Source organism: Suricata suricatta, chromosome 1 (genome assembly GCF_006229205.1).
Source record: "Suricata suricatta isolate VVHF042 chromosome 1, meerkat_22Aug2017_6uvM2_HiC, whole genome shotgun sequence".
NCBI classification, from domain to species: domain Eukaryota; kingdom Metazoa; phylum Chordata; class Mammalia; order Carnivora; family Herpestidae; genus Suricata; species Suricata suricatta.
The window spans coordinates 75,868,537-75,875,912 of record NC_043700.1 but is presented as its reverse complement, the minus strand read 5'-3'; positions in this window follow the sequence as shown (position 1 = coordinate 75,875,912).

Here is a 7,376-nt window from a genome sequence, read left to right as displayed (position 1 = left end):
TTTGCTTTTGATCTTTAGCTATACACACAAATACACACATACACAGCATCCAGGTGTAAAATACATAGCACTGTTTTACATTCTTAAATTTTGTTAATATGTTATGATACATACACTTTTCTAAGATTTTTGTACAAAATTATGTTTTTGGAGATTTGTCCATGTTGACAGTCATAGTACTAGTTCATTCATTAGCTCTTGTATGTGGTTTCCATTGGATGAATGCCACAAAGTATCTATTTTCATAATAATAGATATTTCAGTTTTTTAATTACCATAAACAAAGGTACAATAAGAATTCTGTTTGTCTTGTTCTACATTTATGAGGAAGTTCCTTTAGAGTATGCGCTCCGTGATTCATGGGGTATAATTGTCTTCAACTTTACTAGAGAGCATCCGCTTTCTCTCTCCAGTGTTCATTCCACTTCTCCACATTCTCCCCAACACTTGTGGTTATTAGAATATTGTATTATTTGCCAAATTGGATGTGTATAAAATGTATCTTGTTTTTTTTTTACTATGAATTTTCCTAATTAACCATAAGGTTGATTATATTCTCATATTTTTCTTGACTCTTTGGAGTGCTTAGCTTCTGAACTGTCTGCTTTTATAGTTTATCCATTTCTGTGTTGATTTTCCTGTTTATTTGTGCAATTTATTACATTCTAGGTATTAATACCTTATTGGTTGTACATATTACAAATTATTTTATATTTATTTTACTAATGCAGTGTGTTTGGAATGTGGGGAGGGATGTATGTCAGAACAAGACCTTTTATCTTGATAAGAATTCTCTTATTTATCACTTATATAGCACTTACTATGGGTCGAGTGTTACAAATATTAACTCTTTTAATCTTGATAACACCCATGAAATAAGTGCTATCATTATCTTATATTATTTTTTATTGTTGCTTTAATGAATAACAGCTTTATTGAGATATAATTCACATACCATAAAACATGCTTTTAAACTATGTGTAACCCAGTAGCGTTAGTATATGCACAGAGGTGTGCAATCACTACTGCTGAGTGATTTCAGAACAGAGAATCCCACACCAATGAGGAGTCACTCTCTATTTCCACTGAAGTCCCCAGTGCCAAGCAGCCACTAATGTACTTTCTGCTTCTGTATTTTTGCCGATTCTGGGTATTTCCTATACACAGACTCATACAATACGTGGTATTTTGTGTTTAACTACTTACATGTAGCATAATGTTTTCAGAGTTCATCCATGTTGTAAAATGTATCAGCATCTCATTACTTTTTATTGCTGAATAATATCCATTGTATGAAATACCGCATTTTGTTTACCCGTTCATCAGCTTATGTACATTGTTGAGTTGTTGTGCTTTTTGGCTATTACAAATAGTGCTACTTCAAACATTTGTGTACAAGCTTTTGTTTGGACATTTGTTTTCAGTTGTTTTGGAGTGAAATTGCTGGGTCATAAGGCAACTCTATGTTTAACTTTTTGAGGAGCTGCCAAACTCTTCTCCAGAGCTGCTGCACAATTTTTAAATTTCTACCAGCAGGATATGCGTGTTCCAATTTTTCTACATTCTTCCAAAACTTGTTATTGTCCATCTGTTTTTGAAGATGGCCATACGGTAGGTATGAAGTGGTAACTCACTGTGGTTTTGATGTGCATTTCCTTAATGACGAATGATAGCAAGCATCATTATATGTGCTATTGGCTATTTGTAAATCTTCTTCAGAGAAATATCTATTCAAATCATCTACCCATTTTAAATTGGGTTATTTGTATTTTTGTTGTTGAGTTGCAAGCTTTTTATATGTCAATTATCTCTATTTTTTATTTTTTAATGTTTATTCTTGACAGAGAGAGAGAATCCTTGTGTGTGCAAGCAGGGGAGGGTCAGAGAGCAAGAGGGAGACACAGAATCCAAAGCAGGCTCCAGGCTTTTAGCTGTCAGCACAGAGCCTGATGTGGGATTGGATTCACTAACTGTGAGAACGTGACCTGAGCCGAAGTCAAACACTTAACCACCTGAGTTACCCAGGTGCCACATATGCCAATAATCTCTATGTTAAAGATAAAGAAACTAGGTACAGGAAGGTTAAGTAACTTTTCTAAAGTCACAGCTAGGAAGTAGCAGAGCTAGGCTATTAAAGCAAGTAGTCTGGTCTTGGATGGAAACCATATCATTAAATTTTATGCTGTCCTGCCTCATAGCATTGTTAACCCTACCTATGCTTTGTGTGCTGAAATTATCATATTATCCATAAGAAATAGAGTTAGATTACAATTTAAGATTTGGGTTTTGGGGGCACCTGGGTGGCTCAGTCGGTTAAGTGTCCAACTTCGGCTCAGGTCATGATCTCACAGTCCTGGAGCTTGCTTCAGATTCTGTCTCTCTCTCTCTCTCTCTCTCTCTCTCTCTGTTCTCTTCCTCTGCTCATGCTCGGTTTCTCTCTGTCTCAATAATAAATAAAGATAAAATTTTAAAAAATATTTGAGTTTTGGAAATATATCATTATGGAAAGTCATGATGTTGGATGCCTTAATATTTATTGCTCAAGAAATTTTATAATAGTAAAGGAAATAAAAACATTTTTCATATTTTATCACATGATTTCTTGATCTATGTTAATGTAACTTATAATCAAATTCAAATTTTGATTATCAGGAAACTGGTACAAATTGTTAATCTTTTTGGAAGTAAAAATGGTATCGTGTTTTACATATTTAACACGTTGGCATAAAAATGCTCAAGAAATTAGTTTAAATATCTAACACTATCACATGTATTGGATTTATGTAAAATTAATTTTATATACAGATATGTTAAATATTATCCTAAGCCAACAAATGTTTTATATATCTATATGTTATTTTATTTTATTTTTTTAATTTGAGAGAGCATGAGCAGGGGAGAGAAGGAGAGAGAAAAAATCTTTTTTTAAAAAATTTTTTAATGCTTTTTATTTATTTTTGAGAGACAGAGAGAGACAGCTGGAGCAGGGGAGGGTCAGAGAGAGAGGGAGATACAGAATCTGAAACGGGCTCCAGGCTCTGAGCTAGCTGTCAGCACAGAGCCCGATGCGGGGCTTGAACCCACGAACCGTGAGATCTGACCTGAGCCGAAGCCGGGAGAAAAAATCTTAAGTGGGCTGTGTGCTCAGCACAGAGCCTGATGCCAGGGCTCGATCCCATGACCCTGGGATCATGACCTGAGCTGAAATCAAGAGTCAGATGCTCAACCAACTGAGTTACCCAGGTGCCCCTCAGTTTATATTCTGAAGTGATATAATATGTATGATTACTGTAAAATTTTATTTTAGAGAGAGTGCAAATGGGGGAGACAAGCAGAGGGAGAGAGAGAGAAAATCTTACGCAGGCTCCACACTCAGTATGGAGCCAGACACAGGTCTCCATCCCACAACCCTGGGATCATCACCTGAGCCAAAATCAAGATTCGGACGTTCAACTGATTGAGCCACTAGGGCACACTGATTATTATATTTCTTCAAAGGGAACTTCAAAAAATCAGTTTGGTTAGAAGTATACTTAAAATTGACTTGCAAGGGTGTCCAACAATTTAAATTTTGAAAATTTCTTCTACTAATGTCAATATCTACTGAAAACCAGAGAAAAAGCCCAACTTACTGGATCATTGTATTATCTGTCAAATTGAGCTAACTTCATTTCATTGTTAAACACTTACTATGAGTTTGCATATTCAACATTTGTAGTACATACGTGTTCAAACAAGGAAAGGCAATGTTTTCAGAAATAAGAGCATTATGAATTCATTATAATTACCTGCTACTTAGAAATTTGTGAAAATTTTTGGCTTAAAATCCTAGCGGCTACCTATCTCACAGCACAACACTTAGCTGGGCAATGTTGGGCTCGTAGTCAGTGTTGTTGCTTGACTTTGCTATTTCTATTCATGAGTAAGTGACTTGCTGGTAACAAGTTAGACATTTCAGGTTTATATTTCTCTCAAAGGATGAAATTATTTTTCTCTAATTGTTACTTAAAAATAAATTCTTCTCTAAGCTTTAGTTCTAAATTCAGGTATTTAATAACACGTAGTTTTTGATGAATCATGAATATGTAATTATAATTTCTTCTTTTTGATAATGTGCCTTATGTTAACACAATTGATTTCCTTTTCCTATACTCAAACTCACTGTCCCTAAATTTTGAATTGACTATGTTCCACTCTGTCCATTCTTCTTTAATTACCATCCATATTCTGTTGACTTCCAAACTGTTATCTATAGCCTGACCTCTTCTTTGAGTTCTGCACTTTGATGTTTGCCTTTTTGACTTCTACAGGAGGTTTAATAAGCGTCTCAAACTTGTGTCTAAAATAGAGTTCATGGGGCATGTAGGTGGCTCAGTCAGTTGAGTGTCCAACTTCAGCTCAGGTCATGGTTTCACGGTTCTTGAGTTTGAGTCTCTCCCCTCATCAGGCACAGTGCTGTCAGCACAGAGCCTGCTTTGATCCTCTGTCTCCCTCTCTATGGCCTTCCCCTGCTTGCTCTCTCTTTCTCTCTAAAATAAATAAATGTTAAAAAATAAAGTCTTGATGTCACTCTCAAACTTTGATCTTCCTATGGCCATTCCCATCTTAGTAAATGTACTACCAATCATCACATTTCTTAAGGAAAAACTAGGATCCATTTTGATTTTCCCTCTTTCTCTCATCATCTCAACCACCCTTATCAACAAATTTTATACAATCAGCAGATTGCATCTTAAAAATAAGTTTTAAACCATTTGCTTTTGCCCATCTTCATTGACCCCTGTTATTCTTAGTGACCCTCCTCTGTCTCGTGCCTGTGGTGCCTCCCAATGGGTCTCCACGGTACCACTGTTGCCCTCTTATGTTCTCTTCTCTACTCAACAGCCAAAGTTGTGTTTAACACTTTCAAAAACACATCTCTTCCATGTTTAAAAGTTTTTAATGGGGGCACCTGGGTGGCTCAGTGGGTTGAGTGTCAGACTTGGGCTCAGATCATGGTCTGATGTGGTTCATGGGTCTGAGCCCCATGTCAGGCTTTGTGCTGACAGCATGGAGCCTGCCTACTTTGGGTCCTCTCTCTCCTTCTTTCTCTGCCCCTCCCCAATCTGTTATCTCTTGAAAAAAAACTTAAAAAATGTTTTAAGAGATTAAAAAATAAAAGTTTGGAGTGACTTCCCATTGGTATTTACAATAAAATCTGAATTCTTTACCCTCATCTAAGGATACTTATATAATCTGGTACCTGCCTATTTCACTTTAACTTCATCTGATGCCACGGTCTCCCACTCATTCTAGTGCAATCACACAGTTCTCATTTGTATTCCACAAACACGTCAGCTTTTTCTTGCCTCAGAGCCTTTGCATTGCTCTTCTCTCTGCTAGAATGCTGCTGCTTTTGGCTTTTCAAACTGCTATAGTCTTCTCATCCTGCAGGTCTCTGTTCAAATATTACTCCCTCTTTTATTTCCTTCAAGATTTTATAACTATCTGTCTTGTTTATTTACTCACTTGTTATGACACGGTTTGTGTTCTCCATCTTGAATGTTGGGTCCATGGATAGAGCTTCTCTGTCATGTCCGCTGTCATCTACGGTATCCTCAGTGCTTGTTGCTTCAATAATGACAGTTCGGGACATGTGGTTTAAAAGCTAGAATAAACCTACACCACCTTGACAATTAGCAAAGGTAAATAAGTAATTGCAATGAGAATCTTGATCTTGAGTGAATCATGTCACCTTAAAAAGAAATTATAGCTTTCTACAATGTTTTAAATGGACAAAATGAAGACTTAATTTCTTAAAACTTTAATGGCCTTCTTCTCCTCTCCCTCCATTTTAACCTGGTTTGAACCTAAGTACATTGTTGAGTGGTCTAGAAAGGATCAGAAGCTCTTAGATCTAGAAAGGATGAAAAATATCATGTAGTCCATTTTATTAAGAAATAGAGGGTCAAAAATAAAGACATTTTTTCCTCCTCACAGTCATAGAAAGAAAGGTTCAGAACTTGTTTTGTCTTTATCAGATATTCTTTTTATGATATCAGTAATCCTTGTTCATTGGAAAATAGGGACAATTTTAAAAATTAAATTTATATCACCTGAAATTCTATCTTTAAGAAATAACAACTATTAGTGTTTTATGGTATATCTTTCAGAAATTGCATCTATGCATATTTAGTAATATAAATAAACCATGCAAATTTCAGGATTTGTTCTTATATACATTCACTAAAATAAATAAACCAATTCAATGTACACATATATATGTGTGTATATCTATCATCATTATCAAATCTATCAATGTATCTATTCATTCTAAATAAATAAATAGATCTTCTTTCCTCACTTAATAGTATTGTAATATCTTTCTTTTCTGCCATTAAATATACAGGCAAATCTAAGGATGACATTAAAAATAATTAATGATTACTGTTCCACGGACACCAAGCAATGAAAGGACAGACTGTAGCCCAAAGGTTTACAACTATGGCAGGCATTAGTCCTTTAATTGCTAGATCAGGAAGTGATGCTGTGGTCATCCCGGAGGTGGCTCTGGCAGAATATCTAGGCACTGGATAGAAGGGCCTGGGACAGTCCTACAGAACTGTAGTCAACAGAAGCATTTGGCTGAACATTTCAGTATTTTCATAACTGGTTTATATTTGGGGACAGGCAAGCCTAAAATCAACTTTACAGTCACCATTTTTAGTTACTGCATTTTGTTCCATGGTTTGGTAGAGTAGATTTATGAACCACCCTCCACCCCACTTCGCTGATGAGGCAGCTATAGGAAGGAACAGTTGATGAGGGTGGCCCTTGGTTGACAGCCAGCAGGGAAGGAGACCTCAGTCCTGCAGTTGCAAGGAATTGAATTCTGCCAACAACCTAATGAAAGGTGGAAGCAGATTTTATCCCAGTTCTGTCAGATAAGGAGCCCAGCTAAGCACACATCTTGACTTTGGCCTTCTGAGACCCAAAACAGAAAACCCAGCCACGTCAGCCTAGATTTTTGACCTGCAGAACTGTGGGGTTAATAAATGAGTATTATTTTAAGCTGCTATATTTGTAGTAATTTATTACAGCAGCAATTGAAAACTAATATACCTAGTATGAAGGTACTATAAATTATTTGACCCATTATTTATTATTGGGAATTTAGGTTGAACCTAGGTATTATTTGCTTGTTCTTATGTTAGCATGAGAAAGCAACTTCAATAATAGCATTGTACCTCCATCATTTCTCACTTGTCTGATTATTTCCTAAGATAAATTCTTAGAAATGAAATTGTAGGGTCATAGTTTTTAAAAGCTTTGGTACATACTGTCACATTACTCTCAGATTTTTTTTTTAATTTACATTTCTACCCCCTTGTTTACTC